We start from the raw sequence: 17133 nt of genomic DNA on the forward strand, positions 1-17133 counted from the left end.
TGGGAGAACAAGGAGACCGTGACGTTGGAGAAGACGGCTGGCTGAGCTGGGCGGGCGGTGACTGAGGAGCCCGTGCCCGGGCCTCGGCGCGCTCCAGCTAGCTGCCTTCTGGGAGGAGCCTGTGGCGTCAGAGGACCTAGCGTCCCCGCGGGCGCCGCGCGGCTCAACTCTAGTTAAAAGGCCGCTGGTCGAGTTCCATCCCTCGCAGACCCTGCGCCCTTGGGATGTGTGGAACCTCAGCCTGTTCTGTTGGCGCTTTTCATCAGTCAAATCGAATTTGCAGTCTTTCCCACATCCCCTTTCTGCCATTCTCCGGGGAGTAGGGTAGAAAGCAATCATTCGGTATGATGGAACGCATACTTGGCCTTTAGAATGGTTCAGGTTTTAGCACTTGCAGATGGCATTGCTCTCTACTGACTTGGGAGCTATGATATACATTAGGCAATCGTATGTGGACTCTGCGGGATCGTCAGTGTAGTATAAACTGAGGTTAAGAGCGTAGGCATCTAAAATTGATTCTTGGTTCCCTTACTGCCGCTTCACTCACCTGACCTAAACTTCTTGGGTGCAAAATGGAAATACCTGCCTTACAGTTCATGTGAGAAAGAAACGCGTTATTGCGAATGAAGCAGTATAAAGCAAAGCCTGGCGTCCAACAGTTGCTATCAAATATTAGTTATTTAATTCATCGTGGTAAAAGTCAGATTGGTTGGTTGGCTGGCTGCAACAGGAGGGGTTTAGCTGAGGAGGGAATTTGCCTTAGTAATGATAAAACTCTGTATCAGGATGAGGTTGTAGCTCAGTTGGTAGAGTGCTTGCCCGGTATGCCCAAATCCCTGGTCTAAATCCTTGATAGCACCAAAATAAAAAGGAAAGAAATGGAAAAGCAGCTCTATATCTTACTAAGGGTTTGGTTGTAGAATTATCTGCAGTTGTCAGAATTTGGAATGGCACCTTAAGATTTGTATAGTTTTGCTGTATGCAAATTTACCTCAAAAGGAACATAAACATTTATTGTTAGAGCTCTAAAAAAAAAAGAGAGAGAGATTCTAGGCCCAATATGCAGATTTTATAGAGGAGGAAAGTGAAGCCTAGAGATTTCATAGGAAAAATGGAGAGGGGTGGAGAGTGAATTGTGGCCTTGTCATTTTCTGATAATAAATGTCTTTTAAATTGTGGTCAAAAATAGCAAGCTACTGTGTTGTTAGTTAGGGTCACTCTGTCCCAGAGATTCTGTTGAAATTGACTCATCTCTGTGGAGAGACCAATGTCCTCTTTATGATTGAACGTTATGATTGCACACTCCCTGGGGCCATACAATCTCAGGGTCATTTCTGACTTTTGAGTTCTTGCTGTCTCTGAACACTTAGACTCTTTCACATGTCACCTGCAACTCTTTTCTATTTCTGCTGTCACATAATGTGGAAATCAACCCCTTCTCTTTTAGTCGTTTCTATAGCACACTCTTCTGAAGGTTTGGAGCAGCTGAGGGGTTTTAAATGAAGGACACAGAAAAACTAAAATTATAATTCCCTTTTCTTAAGAGTCCTTCACTTCCCCCAGGCATTTTTATCCACCAACTCTATGTCTTCCGTATAAGCTGCAACTTCCCACTGTTCATATAATCTCTCTGCTCCCATCTCCCCTCATCTTTTCACAGTACTTTTAGTTTTTCCATCTCCTAATCGATGCCTTCAAAATTACCTATAATTACTAAAATATTTGCCAGTTTTTTCCTATGCAAAGAAAGCATCTTCTCCATGAAAAACTCTGGTGCCAGCTATTAAAATATTTATTCATCACAGTATATATCTCCATATTCTATTTGATTCAGTCCACAAGGTAGTTAATAAATATTAAACAGTATAAAGCAAAGCCTGGCATCCATGTGTGACCTGTCCAGGATATCTTCATAAGTTCAGTTATGAAAAAACATTTTATTATGCCCATAAAGGTGGTTTACTCTATTTAGTGTAAGTAAGAAAGTAGGTGATAATAATTGGAATCCATTATCTAGGAGAAAGAAACCAAATTCTAGGTAATTATAGCTTATATTTTGCAGAATAAATGACAAAATTTAAGTCATGAAGTCCAGAACAAAATCTGAGCATTAAGCCATGATGATATCCTGAAAGACTCGACACCTGGACTTCTCACCTATAGCACTTTGATCACAACTCTGCATACGTAATGAGCATATAAATAGATTCTCCTTTACTCCTGGATAAGATGATACTGATCTGCTACCAGCTGAACACATGTTCTTGTAGTAGGGATGATAGGTTCACCTGATCCATCTCTCCCTCATCTGGTTTCCCTTGTGACCAGTCACTTGTCTCTGCAAGGCAGCTGGCCAGAGTTGTAGGGCTGTCTGCAGCCATGAAGAAGTCTCCAAATGTAAGGTCCCAATGCATAACCCTCCTTAGTTTTTGATGTCAGAATTCCAGAGAATCAGTTTGGCAGGACAAGCCACTTGAGAATAGATGACAGCAAAGAAAGCAAACAGCTGCTCTGTAGTGAGTTGGAGGTGGCAGTCACGCAAGGGAAGACCATGAGCCACTGAAGCACAGCTATAAAACTCCTCACAAGCCAGGAACACCTGCGAAAGAATAAGGATCAACAAGAAACTATTATTTTTCACTGGACACTTTGGACCCATTCAAGTGATAGTTTAATGCACTGAACAAACCTAAAAAAATGAAGCCGAAAGTAGCAAGAGATTAATACACACAGGCCATGTGGTCAAAAGCCCCACTCTCATTAAAGAGACAGTGCTTCTGGTCCAAGGTCAGATGTTTTTCCTGGGTTCTCAGCGTTGGCCTCTGTAGCAATTGATGTTTTGATCACCCTTACTGGTGGTCTGTGACCTTGGTTCTCATCAAAGCTTTCCAACCATCCCTCGGTGTATTATTCACCAGCTCCTCTACCAGCTCCCAAGGTTCAGTCTCTACACCCTCTGCATTTCCAAGTTCACCTCAGCTCTAGTTGAAGCTCAGATTGCTATTGCTTGTTCTGAGCCCCAAATCTCAGTGCTCCAGCAAGCAGGCCTTGTGCTCCTTTACCTGGTTCTATTGCTTCAGTTGTTCTCTTCCCTTGAGAAGCCATTCCCTTACCCTATCTAAATTCTACCTGGTCTACAAAAACTAACTCAGGCTTTTACATGAAATCTTTCCAGATTATTTCTGCTCATAATCATATCCCCCTGCTCTGTACTCATAATATTTCCTGCCTGTATCACTCACTTAACAACTGGCCATACTGCCTAGGGTAGCTCATCTAGTTAGTTTTTGTCCTTTTCTCCTCACTATATCTCAAACTCTGCAATGTGCATTTTTGCATCTTTATAATACCATATATAAATAATATATGCATATATAAAATAAGAACACAATAAATATTTTGATAGGTGGTTCCTTAACTTTTATCCTCTAGTACGTCCTTATGGTACTACTGCAGTCTCCCCTTATCTGCAGGAGATATGTTCCAAGATCCCAATGAATGCCTGAAACCACAGATAGGAAAAACCATTATACATAGGGTACTGTGTGTCTGTGTGTGTGTGTGTGTGTACCTATGATAAAGTTTCATTTGTAAATTAGGCATAGTGTTAAAATAACAATAACTAATAATATAATAATTATAATAATGCAGTGTATTAAGAGTTGTTTAAAATTAGAAACTTTGTGGGATTTTCCATTTAATATTTTGGAACCATGGTTGATCAGGGTAACTGGGACTGGAAAGCAAAACCAGGGATGAGGGGGCACTATTGTATACAGAATATTTGCAAACCCTCAATAAAAATATTCCTGAATCATATGGAGGTGTGGGTCCCTGCAGTTTTGTAGCAGGGTCCCTTGCAAGGAGATTCCCATAAGTCACTGTTGCTCTGGGAGAAGTCAGTGCCAGTGCTCAGCTCCATTGTCCTTGAAGGCCTCCTAAAGCAGAGCTTTCTTCACTGGCTCATAGCCCACTAGTAGGTCATGAAATCACTTTGATAGAGCTCTCCCAGCTTTTTAATATTTCAAACGTGATAAGGTAACGCAGGATAAAGTAAAACAGAAAATGCTATGAAAAAAATCTAGAGTATATGTGTATAGTTACAGTGAAGTATAGTCTGGCAAGCACTGAGCTGTTGTCTGTTAGCTTCAGAACTACCCTCTCCTCTGCTTGATGTTGGTGGGGCTGAAACTGGGCTAACCACACCTCTAATTTGTTAAGTGGCCAGGGGAGGCACTGGAGAAAGCAAGGCAGGGAGGAGCCAGGACAGCTTGCTCTTCCTGTTGCATTTACTGTGCGTTGTCCCAGCAATGGCCTTTAGTGCCCCCTGCATTGTATCCCTTCTCCCTTTGTCCCAGAGTTAATAGCTCAGCCTGGGAGTGTCCCTTTTCAAGGGTCCGAGTTCCAGCTCTATGGAGCCTCTCCTCCATGCTTCTGGCTTCTGGTAACTCTAACCTCCTCTCTGATTCCCAACCCTAGAGGATGTAGCTCTTCTTGCAGTTATTATTCTGTGCCTTAAAAATATTCCCAAACATCTGTTTAATCAATGCCTTACATTAAATTCTCTATGTTGAAATACTTCAGATTCTTCTTTCCTAATACACATTGTGAAGTAAAATATGTTTCCTACTGTGAATTCAGTCCAAAAGGCTTAAGAAACCCTGCCATAGAGGAATAGAGACCTCTTTAATAGACGCCCTAGTATCCAAGGGCCAGATCTAACCTATAGAGTCACTCTGAATTCCAGTCTCATGAAGAGCAAAGACCCAGTTCCATTACAGCAGATGCCACTATGGAACTCTAGGCCCAGTGTGGCCTGTAGGGACCACTGCCATTTCTTGCAGGTAATATGAGGAAATAATAGACAAGAGAAAGCTATGCAGAAACTTACACCTCATTCCTACATTTCTGCCTTACCCAGTCCAAATGAGACTTTCGCTCTATTTTGCTCCCAAACTTACTATATTTAGGCTTCCATCTCCCGTTAGAAGCCAGCCTCACTTTAATCACATATTCCTAATGAAAAGAACGGCTCCACATTAAGAATTCAAAATATTTCTCATATATGCCAAAATAAGCCAAAAAAAAAAAAAAAACTCTCCTGGCAATAGTCTAAGGATTCTCCTTGCCTGTGATTTTGCATTTCTTTATGCTAGTTTAAAACTATGAACAGAAAACCCAGGACTTGAGGCTGCTAAGTGGATGGTAACACTCTCTGGAGTATTGTGGGCACATAACTCAATGCATAAAAATACAGTCAGCTGTGAGAGCTGGAGTAAAGGTATTTCCATTGAGCACTGCTGAAAGTCATTGGTATACTCTGCTAGAAACCAACAGACTAGCAACACTTCTTTCACCTAACCATTTAGGTCCTTCATTTAGTAGAGGAACCCATAACTAAATGTGAATTACTCAGGCAAACGTTGGCAAGAGTTACTTTGTGACATGCAGAGTATCTTGCAGTGAACTGAAAAGCATGTCACCTTCTGATTTATCCACTGATGCGTGTTACAGTGTAGGTGGCGTGTCACAGAGGAAAAGCAGCTTGCGATCAGGTTTTCTATTCATAGAAGGCAGCAAGCACTGTGCCAAGCAAACCCAACCACAAAACATTTCAGATCTCAATGGAAGAAAAGAATGGTACAGCTGGGATTCCCCTTCCCCTTCTAGAAGATGCCAGCCATGCCAGAGGGGGCCTCCTATCCCTGTTATTCTGTCTTATTTTTCTTGGTCCTGCTTCACTTCAGCTAGAGAGAGAATTTAGAGTGGGTTTGGGGGGAAATTCCTTTTCCATTCCTTCTTCTCATTTCTCTGGTGCATTTTAGGTCCTCTTTGAGATTTTTATGTGTAAACATTATAAAATCATAATTATCAGCTTACATGAGTCTCTCCCAAGTGGTTAACTATTGAATTAAACTGTTTCTCCCATTCTCATTTTTCTTGATATTTTCTCCTTATGTTCACCAGGCTGTCTTACTCCTGCCTCAAACCTTACCCCAAATTTTACATTTCAAAAAAATTCTCAGTGGCTAAAGAATTCTAGGAATACTTTTGTCTCGGTCCCCTGCAGACAGTTGTTCCCTGTTCTTACTCTGAAATTGCATTCCTATAATCCCAGGATGAAGCAGAAAGATCCCAAGTTCAAAGCTAGCCTCAGTAACTTAGTGAAACCATGTCTCAAAATAAAATATAAAAAGGACTAGGAGTATAGTTCAATGGTAAAGAACCCCTGAGTTCAATCCCTAGTACCTACCCTACACACACACACACACGCACACACACACACACACACACACACAAGTCTATGAAATAAAGTAAGGACAACAATTAAGTTTCAGAAGAAACACTTGTTTCTTCCTTCTTGATCTGTGCCAGCACTTACACTTTCGTGACAGATAAGCATTTGAGATTTTTTTATATACCTTTATTTATTTATTTATTTATTTATTTTTATGTGGTGGTGAGGCTCGAACCCAGGCCTCACATGTGCTAAGCAAGCATTCTACCACTGAGCCACAACCCCAGCCCCAAACATTTGAGACTTTTAACAACTAAAATATACAAAACATAGACTGCAGATGTAGCTCCATGGTAGAGGTCTTGCTTAGCATGAGTGAAGTGATGCCCTGGGTTTACCTCCTAAAGAAAAGAAAACACACAATTTCAGAGAGTTGCATAACCAAATCCACCACACTCTGATTTTGATGTTATTTGGGGAATGCATTTTGTTATTATTATTAATATTAGCAAATTATTATTATTAGCAAACCCAACCACAAAACCACAAAATATCTGCTATATTATAAGCATCAAATAATATTGTGTGTTTTTAAGCTTTATATAAATGTTATTATACTGTGCTTTTTTGGGTGAGGGTGGGGGTGATACCGGGGATTGAACTCAACCACTGAGCCACATCCCCAGCCCTATTTCTTATTTTATTTAGAGACAGCGTTTCACCGAGTTGCTTAGCACCTCTCTTTTGCTGAGGCTGACTCTAAACTCACAATCCCCCTGCCTTCACCTCTAGGCATGCGCCACCGAGCCGGCTATACTATGCCTTCTCAAGATGGCCTTTTTGTTGTTGTTGAACATTGTGTTTCTGAGACTTATCCATATTGTAAATGTAGATTTAGCACATTAATTTTAATTTCTGTAACCATATAATAGGATCCATTAATTTCCATTTATGTTCAAGGTTATTATGGATAGGTAAGGACTGCTGCCATTTTTTAAAATTGTTTTCTAATTGTCTTGCAGATCCTTTATTACTTTCTTCCTGTGCATTTTGTGTGTGTGTGTGTGTCGTCTATATGTCATAAGTTTTTGCCTTGTGCTTACCATGAGGTTATTATATTTAATAACTTTGACTTTCAGCCTTCGTACTGAAGTTAAAAGTGATTTACACACCACCACTACAGTATTAGAGTAATCCAATTTGAGTGTGTACTTACTTTCACCAGCGAGTTTCAGATGTTTTCATGTTACTTATTAGCATTCTTGCCTGTAGCTTCAAAAACTCACCCCATTTCCTATTGATGGATATTTGACTTGCTCCATGCTAGCTATTGGTCAGAGGTTGAATTCAGTTCTTTGCTAAAGGAGCCTCTGCAGAGGGCATTTTATAAGATGCCAACTTGCTTTACAAAAGCCACAAGGAATAATACTCACTAACAAGACAGAAGCCAGGATCTTAAATAATCTGTTCATGCAATTGTCAGTGTTTGCAAATTCTATTGGTTAGAGAGTAGACACAGGTCCAAGTCATACACAAAAAGCAGGGATTATGCAGAAATATGAATAACAGGAGGTGGGGTTTATTACATACCATCTTACATTCTAACCCCCCCCCTCAGGAATAACAATGAAGGATAGTAGAACCACGGTTACAGATCTGAAGGCTTTAGCATGTCTAGAGATTTACTTCTCTTTCATTTAAAAATCTGAATAGGCAGTGTAAGTTGGTATGACAGCTCCTTAATCATCAGGGGCCCATGCTCCTTCTATCTCATCGACCTGCCCTTCCCAACACGTGGCTTCTCATTGTGCAAGATAGCTGCCATAGCGCTTGCTGCATTCCAACGCCTCAGGTCCAACCCACATACTGTGGGCAGAATAATTGTACTAAAGCACAAATATGATTATCTCTCTTCTCTGGTCAAAACCTATCAGTGGCAGTTCTAGTCTACAAAAGAGTATCCCAAACCATTTGTACCATTAACCCCTATGCTCAAATGTACATACAGACATATGTACATTTATTAATTTTTTATTTATACACACCCACACTCAACCATACGTCTATAAAGGAAACATAAGCCCTACAAACTAGCATTTATCCTTGTTGCAGATCTTGTGCTCTGATAGTGTCTATTCCATTTCATTCACATTTAATTCATGAACTAGTTGGATGTGAGAAGGCACAACCTACAAGTGACTTGGCCCTGCCCACTCTTCCTTGCTGTCTGCAGTCTGCCCTCCTCACAGTCCCTGACGTTGGTGCCCACACACCTCCTCTCCTGACCACCGCAGCTTCCCCCACTCTGCCTTTCACCTTCCCAGCTCCCCTGTGCCCTGCAAGAATCAGCCCAGGTATGGCCATTCCCTCACCCCAGTCCTCTTTCTGTGTGCCCCATAGAACCCACGCCCCCCACCATCACAGCGGTTATGCTGATTTTAACCATCTGTTCACTTCTCTGTTTTCCCACTAAGCAATATATTCCTAAGAATGGGGTCTAGGGCTTTGGTTTTGTATCTCCAGTCCTCTCATGATGCCTGACATAAATGTTTGTAACATGAATAAGGAAATGAGTGAATGTTACAAAGATGTTCCTGACAGCAGTTATTGAAAATCTGTTGTATGTAGAGCATTGTGTTGGAGAGAATTATGAAAAAAAAATATAGTGGGATTTGCTGGGGCTAAACAAAAAATAGGTATAAAATGACCTATATTTATAAATAAGAACTGTCTATATATACAACTAAGTACTATCAAACGTCTCATTGACAGTAGATTTAAGGTCGCAGCACTTTCATCCCTCTTCTTAACAGTTTCACAACTTTTATCTTTTAGGTGAGAAACCTCAGACATCCCTCAGACACTGCTCTCCCAACCCTGGTCTGCTCTCCAACAGCGAAGCCTGGTGTGCAGCAAAAGAAGAGCTGTTCAAGTGAGTTTTGATCAAGTACCCCACATGACTAATCCAGGCCCACCAAAATAGCACCAGGGAGCCAAAGTGAGGTAATGCAGCAGGTGATGGGAGGGTAGTTAAGGACGTGTCCTGCAGCTCTTCCAGATGCCAGGGTGAACCAGAACGTTCAGGAATGCAGCAGAGGAGAGCAGAGTGAATCCCCAAACAGACTCAGTGTCTCACCTTCAGATACTACTTTGACCCCAGGAAGCCCAGTGTGCTGAGGGCAATTCTGCAACCCGATCTGATACATTAACAAATAGACCAAATTAAAAACAGAAGCAGATCATATTAAAAAGAATGAGATATTGTAAGGTAACAACTCAAGCTTTGGGCTTCACTGAAAATCCCAAGAGCACAATAGTGGCATCATAAATATCCTGACCCCCTCAAACTACTGCGTTCTCCCTCTAGTTAATAACACTAGCAACTGTTTATATTTGTTCTGAATTTTATACTCTGTGAGGTGTTTCATCTCATTTTATCCTCACAGCAGTCCTGTGAGATAGGTACAAGTATTAGCTTCCTTTTGTAGGCAAGGAAACAGATTTAGAGAGGTTAAACCATGGCCCATGGGTCACACAGCTTGTAAGTGAATAAAACTGTTTGGGTTTCTAATTTATCATAGTACCAATTTGTTACAATGGGATAACAATCAGAAACCTGGGTTCTAATCCCCAGGTGGCTAGCTACGCAGCTGTGTGATCTTGGACTAACCATTCAACCTTCCAGGCTTTCTTTCCTCATTTATAAAAACTGTACGCAATGATGCCACCCCTATCTGCCTCCCAGGGTGCTTAAGAGCACAACACAGTGGGTATTGTGGAACTGCTCTGTAACCCACGTGGTAATCCACAGATGTCAGATACTAGCAATCTTTCTAACAATAACCAGAGTAATAATTATTATAATCTTTTTACTTTGGCAGTAACTTTCATCACAACCGTTCAGTAATTTCTCAGCTTATTGTCATCTATAAAGCACCCCTGTGGGTACCATATCTCAAGGTGAATCAGCTACAGATCAGTGAAGGAGGGGGCTCTTCTTCCTGGCATAACTTCAGAGCAGGGATTCTCAGTGTTGTGTCCACTGGAATTCATTGAGGAGCTTTAGACAGACAGGTTGCCAAGCCCCACACTGACCAATTACCACTTTAATCTTGGGGCAGGGAAGGAACTGAGCATCAATTTTTTTTCTAAGTCTCCAAGTCTATTCTAATATGCAGATAAGATTGGAAACTACTGCTACTGAGACTATTTATCATCTTCATGGCTACTGAAAGGGATCTCAGTTTTAAAGGGACACAGCTTCTGGTTCTGTAAATATCCATCCCTTTGTTACAAAGATGGAAGTATGTAAGTCAAGAAGATCTGAGGTTTCTTGGGAAAGAAATCCAGGAGCTGAACACTGAGCTCAAACCATAATCATCCTAAAGAACCACCAACACATATACAGCAAGCCTATTGTGTTAGTCAGCTTTCCATGGCTGTGACAAAATATCTGATATAATCAAATTAAAAGGAGGAAAGGTTGTTTTGGGCTATGGTTTCAGGATTTCAGTTCATGCTTGCTGGGCCCTATTGCCTTGGGCCTGTGGCAGCACAATACATTATGATGGGAGCACATGTCAGAGGAGGCCTGTTCACCTCACCAGGGAAGCAAAGAGAGAAAGAGGAAAGGGCTGGGATCCCAATATCCCCTTTAATGGCGCACCCCTGTGACCTGACATACTTCCACTAGAGCCTGCCTCCCAAAGTTCTACCACTTCCTAATAGTGCCACAGGCTGGTCACCAAGTTGTTAATACACAGGCCTTTAGGGGACATTTCAAGATCCATTTATAAACTGCCACTGTTGGAGGGAAGCAAGGGTGGATAAGGCAGTAAACACAGCAGAGCATCCTGGTCAGAGAGTCTCTTCCCTATTGCTGTTCCTCCACCAAAATCCACCTCTCGAAAGCATTCCACCATACCTTCCCTATGCCAGAGTGAATAGAAAATTGTATACTTAAAAAAAAAAAAAAAAAAGATCTTGAAGGATAATACATAACCAACTAGTGGCCAATTCTACAATTTTCCCTACTGATAATAAGGAAATAATCACACAACATTTAATATTAATTCCTTCCTTTGAATTCCAATGTATTTGTACATTGTACATGTATAATGTTTCATTTTCAGGTTAACACAAATAAGCATAAATTTACCTTATAAATAAAAGTGTGATTTTTTTAATCCACACAAAAGTAGTTTCTAGTAAAAAGATTGGTTCAACTATTTATCTTAAATTCCCTAAAGAAGCCATTATCAGAGGAAAAAAACCAGTAAAATTCAAAGTATTGCTATCATTAGAGTTTGATTTTGTGTCTCCACCGGAGATAAAGTAGCATTTCCCCATCTATTAACCTTTGAATTTGCTTCTCATCCCCCAAATGAAGAAACAAAATAATAAAAGGATTTGACTTTGGGGGAAGTTCCCTTTGGAACTGGGAACCACCCAAATGAGATAGTCCCTTCCACTGATAGTTTAGAAGTGCTCTTGGGATGAGTTTCATTGTCTCATTTGATCACTTCTTTCACAAGACTGCAAATAATTTGGATTGGGGTAAACTCCTATTACAAGACCTAGAGGTCCTAGAGGTTTAAATAATGAGGAGGGTTGTCTCTCATCTGAGATTTTATAGTGCAGAGCAATAGCTTGGAGACAAATCCCTACACCTCTGGGATCCCACAAAAGTGGTAATTAGGCAACATTTCACTGTGATGCAGTGATTGGGCAAAAGATGGGACTGGACTACTCTCAGAGGTGTAGGGACAAAATTGGCTTCCTCCAGAGCTGACAGAAGAATTTGGAAACCTAAAAATATTTAAAGAAACTAAGGCCCCGAAGAGAGAATTTCCAGCTATTGAAATGAAAGAGATGAAACATTTTCTAGGTTTGAAAAGAGATTTTTTTTTTAGTTGTAGATGTACACACTACCTTTATCTCTTTATTTTTATGTGGTACTAGGGATTGAGCCCAGTGCCTCGTGCATACTAGGCAAGTGCTCTATCACTGAGCCACAACCCTGGCCCAGAGATTTTTTTCTTAATGAAAAACTCAACAAAGTTCACCAGAGTTTGGGTAGAACATTTAAAAAAATAACAATAACAAGATCAGACGTATCATTTACCCAAGTAATCTAATTGAAGACTTCATCTTTTTCTTTATAATGTCTGAAGAAGAAGAATCTAAAAATAGACCCTACAGATAATGAACTCTTCTTTCTCCTGAGTTTGTTAGAACGCAACACCTTCATGACCCAGAGGACGCATTCCGTCTCACCACCTCTGAGACATAAATCCTGACAAGGTCTTCATAGTTTCTCCTCTGGCCTCTAATTACAATTCTGTAATTTATTCCTTAACAGGGCCTACATTTCATGTCCTTATATGAATGAGATGCAGTGTGTTCTGTGGTTAAGCCCTTGGACACCAGGCCCAGCTGCCTGACCTTGGCAATGACTTCACCTCTTTGTGCCTTGGTTTCCTTGGCTGTAGGATGGGAGAAACCAAAGTACCAGCACCTTTGGGTTGTCAGGAGAATTAGGCAGTTATTATCCAGAAAAGAAGTAGGGAAATTACGCAAAGCACAGTAAGAAGTCTATAAATGTTTGCTATTATTGCCACCACATTTCATGATTCTTTAGCACCTATAAAAATAGCTAGCATATTTTAAAGTTATAAAACAAGACACATGGTCTAATAAAAAATTATTTTCAGATTCATGGATTTATTTATGTGCAAAGTCTCAACAAGATATTTAGTTACACGTGTAAGGTATCATTTTTTAATTATATACCACCCTAAAATCTAAAAATTATTCCACAGCGTGGTCCCTGACCTCAAGCAGTTTGTATTCCACTTGAGAAACAGAGCATATGCCCATAAAATGTTAAACAAAAATCCAAAACACTTCATGATTACATATAAAGTGAGTAGTTCAGACCATAAGAGCTACAAAAATGCAGAGGAGAAGGAACTCTGAGGGAATCTGGCTTCATTGTGTACCTAAAGGTGATGAAGAAGTGCATTTGGACAATGAAATATAGGCAGGGAAAAGAAGGAGATTTTGCAGCAGGGAGGGAGATGTGAAGGGGATGGCGAAGAATGGAATCATTCATCTGGAGTGTGTAGTTTTCTGTTTAAAATTGGGTGAAATCCTTTGGTGAAGGAATTCCAGGCATAGGCCACACGGCTGAGAGCTTCCAATGCCTGACTGAAATAGTGTGACTTTGCCCTGGGAGTCCTCAGTTTTGCCTTCTGGAGTCTCAGCCATTACATCTGCCATTACATGGGCTTATCCTAAAGTTCATCTCTGCACTGCACTAGTGCCTTGATTACCTTAGTTCTCTCAGCAGCTGATCTTCTGCTCTTGCCCAATAATAAAGTATTGTTTAATGAATATATTGGAATGGGTGATACCTAAACAAAATTCTGCATCCTAGAAATGGGAGCTATAACCACTAATCAGCCACAGTGAAGAGGTAGCATTTGACCTAGGTATTGAAGGTCAAATTTTATTTACTTGTCAGGGAAACAAAAAGGGGTAGGGATTATAAACCAACAACAACAAAAAAATATCAAGAACAAAGGCACGGGAGTGGGCAAATATATGGCCTTCTCAGAGAGCCACTACATCACAGGTTCAGGGTAAGACAGCCATGAAGGAGGAAGTTAGGGCCAGGATACAGTGCTAAGGATCTGGGCCTACCTGGACATAAATGAAGAGCCACGAAGGAATTTCTAGCAGGGGAGAGATGTGATCAGATCCGTGACTTGACTGGAGATTGATCAGGAGGAGATTGCTAGAGTCCAGACAATTATAATCAGTAATAGCTTTGTAGAGCCTAGCAGCCGTGAGATGAGGAAAACTAAGTCAGTTTCAGAATTTTGGAAATAGGATCCAGAGAATTTGGCAACCAGTTGAACATGGGAAGTGAGGACCCGAGGAAGTTGAAGCTTGGCAGGGCTTTCTGACCCAGTGACTGCAAATGCTCAGGCCACACCTATGAGTGTAGATTGTCTTCACAAGCAGACTGCAAGCCCTGAGAAAGCAAAGCAGGTATTCTCTGCAGCTTCTGCGACTCCTAACACCAGCCATGCCTTCAGACATACTCAGTAAACATTTGTTGAAAGAATTAATGTTTTTTACGTAACCAAATATATAAAAGAGGAAAACATTACTGTACTTTATAATGTCTTTTTCAGAGGCTCTCAGGAGGCATTTTTTAGACTCTCACCATGTTTTTCAACCCCAAATAGACTCAGGAGTATGTCAACCACGTTCAGCTTGTATACCCACCCAACTGGCCCGTCACTGCATAAACTGAAATCCCCTTTAAGGTTGTGTGTGCTGGGAGACAAAGGCCAAGTGGTTGGTGTTTTAACTTTTTTTATGTTTTTCCTTTTTGGAGAGAAGCCTATGGTAGTTTCAGTTCTCTGAAAATGAATCTGAAACAATAAGACAAGCAGAATATTTTCCGCCATTGGAATGAAAGAAGCAAACCTACTACAGGTAAATTGAAATCTTCAAATAGGCCCATAACACATTGCTGAGAAGGTCTGGAGATAATGCCTTTAGTTAGCATGGGGCCACAAATCTTTACATTTCTTCATTCACCTGGCAGGACTAATGAGATCTTATGGCAGGCAAGCTGTTTATCCCCTGGGTGACATTGGCAAGAACAACTCTATCTTTATCAATAAAGGGCTTTCTGCACTGCAGCTTTCCCCCCACGGACGGCTCCAGGCTAGATGACAATATTTACAACATGTAAGAGCTTCATTCCTTCACATACGCCCTCCACCCACCCCTTCTCTGAGTTGGATCTGTCATTCTATCCTAAAGTTACATTACTCCATAACAAGTGGCTGGCGAAAAAAACAGATTAAAGAAGAAGTTTCAGACAGGGCCTGGAAAGAGATGCAGGGCTATCTGCTCCATATCTTAAATATCATACGTGCCTAGTAGACCATTAACGATGGAGCTGCAGGCCGACTGTTGCCCACAGTACCATAATTGCTTTTCTTCCTGTGAGTAGTGCTAGGAAGAGGAGAAGATGACTACCATTTCAGTCTGTGACAAGGGCTTGGTCTCTCTTGTAGCTATCACATTGCCTGTAATAGCTCACAGCGTCTGTTCTCCATGCCTCATAAGGACTCATATACAACTATGCAAACTCATATAATTGACAACTGCCACCATATACCCTTAGCATGATGTGTCCATTCTACCCTTGTAGTCGGGAAACTCCCCAGTTCTCAAACCAAAGGGATTTTGGAGAAATGGCTTAGCAAAAGTCAAGGTTCTGTTTCGCTTCTCCTATTGGATATACTATAATATGTGGACAGAATGCAAGGGACAGCTATGTGAGGACTCTTAAAAGAGCAGGTAGATTGGGGAAGAAAACAAGAATTCAAAGGACCACCAAACTAACTGCATTTACCTCTGGTAGGACTCCAGGTAGCATGAAGTGGGCATCAGTGTAAACAGAGAGCTATTCAGTGTAAGTCTCATAGTTCCGGTTCAAGATGAGAGAAAGGAGTCTTCCAACAACAGTTACAGCCACAGCGTGGAAGGCCCCCAACATGGAAAATGCTGAGGAAGGGAAAACTTCCTCTCCAACCAGAGGACAGTGGTCTTACAAGCATCTTTTACTTCATGTGCCCCCACCACTTGGTCCTAAACAGGAGCACAGACACAATAAGTGCACAGAAGAGCAGGGTCCATTAAAGCTGCGGCTTTTTGCATGATTAACCAAGAAGGTGAATCTTAGGAAAGTGGAAAGTTCTGGAGAGATTATGGAGGGGAAGCAGCATGGGAAACACAAAACTCAAAAAAGTTATTTGTAGGCTTTGGGGCTTATCCCCAAGCTATGAATCCTTAGATTTGATCAAAAACTGCATAACAAAGAATGTAAGAACTGAATTAACAGCTATATCACTGTTATGGTTTGGACTATAAACATCCCCCAAAGGCCTGTGTACTGAAGTCTTGGTCCCCAGTCTGAGGCAATATTGGGAGGTGGTGAAATCTTCAAGAGGGGAGGCCCTGTGGCAGAAGTTAGATCACTGAGATACTGAGAGGGTGTCCTTACAAGGGATATCAGGAGTCCAGCCCCTCCCACGATTATGTTCCTCTTCCCCACAAGCCCAGAGCAATGGGACCAAGAGACCCAGGACTGAGCCATATCTTTCCTCCTTTTAAGTTAATTATCTCAACAACAAGCTGATTAACACAATCAGCATCTAGGTCTCAGCCTGACCAGGAGAGAATCGTGGTCCAAGAGAAATCTAAACAGCACTGCCAAGACTTCGAAAACAGAACTGACATTTCAACCACAATCTCAGAAAGCTGATGAGAATTTGTAATCCAAATCAACTAAGTCAATTGCCTGCTAAGCAATAGGCAAACAAACAAAGATTATCTACAGGTTTTAAATAAGATCCATTATCTCTATAATACAATATTCAAAATGTCCCTAATGTGATTCAAAGTTACTTGGCATGTGCACCAGGAAAATCTTAACCCACAAAGAAGAATACAGTCACAGATGTCAATGCCAAGATGACATAGATGTGAAAGTTATTTGTCAAGGAATTTAAAGCAACTAGTAGAAAAATGCTTTAAGAAGTAAGAGTAAACACTCTAAAAAGCATCAGCTAAATAAATGAATAAATAAAATATGAAACAATCAAATTCATATTTTAGAATTCACTAAATGGGTTCAATAAAAGAGAGATGACAGAGGTAAGAGTCAAGCAACTAGAAGACAGCAACAGAAATTATCCAATCTTTTAATAAAAATTAAAAAACAATTAACAGCACTTCAAGATCCTACAAAACAATTCCCCAAAAGTCTAATATTTGTATCATCAGAGTCCTAGAAGGACAGGAAAAAG

General features: G+C 40.9%; 1 protein-coding gene and 1 long non-coding RNA gene across 3 annotated transcripts in view; one reads left to right on the forward strand and one right to left on the reverse strand.

Annotated features, from left to right (window-relative positions):
• The window catches only part of Katnal1 (katanin catalytic subunit A1 like 1), a 91715-nt gene extending 81779 nt beyond the window's left edge, over positions 1 to 9936 (reverse strand). Inside the window, exon 1 of one of the 2 annotated variants that reach the window (XM_048800782.1) lies at positions 9917 to 9936. The gene's annotated coding sequence lies outside the window, so the exon portion shown is untranslated. Of the gene's footprint in view, positions 1 to 4735; positions 4750 to 9916 lie in introns of those variants that run through there. The other variant, XM_048800778.1, reaches the window with a different exon arrangement.
• Positions 8989 to 17133, forward strand: part of LOC125616107 — a 28349-nt gene continuing 20204 nt past the window's right edge. The window contains exon 1 of the long non-coding RNA XR_007346736.1: positions 8989 to 9170. This is a non-coding gene — a long non-coding RNA (uncharacterized LOC125616107). The remainder of the gene's footprint in view (positions 9171 to 17133) is intronic.

This window comes from Marmota marmota, unplaced genomic scaffold (assembly GCF_001458135.2).
Source record: "Marmota marmota marmota unplaced genomic scaffold, marMar, whole genome shotgun sequence".
NCBI classification, from domain to species: domain Eukaryota; kingdom Metazoa; phylum Chordata; class Mammalia; order Rodentia; family Sciuridae; genus Marmota; species Marmota marmota.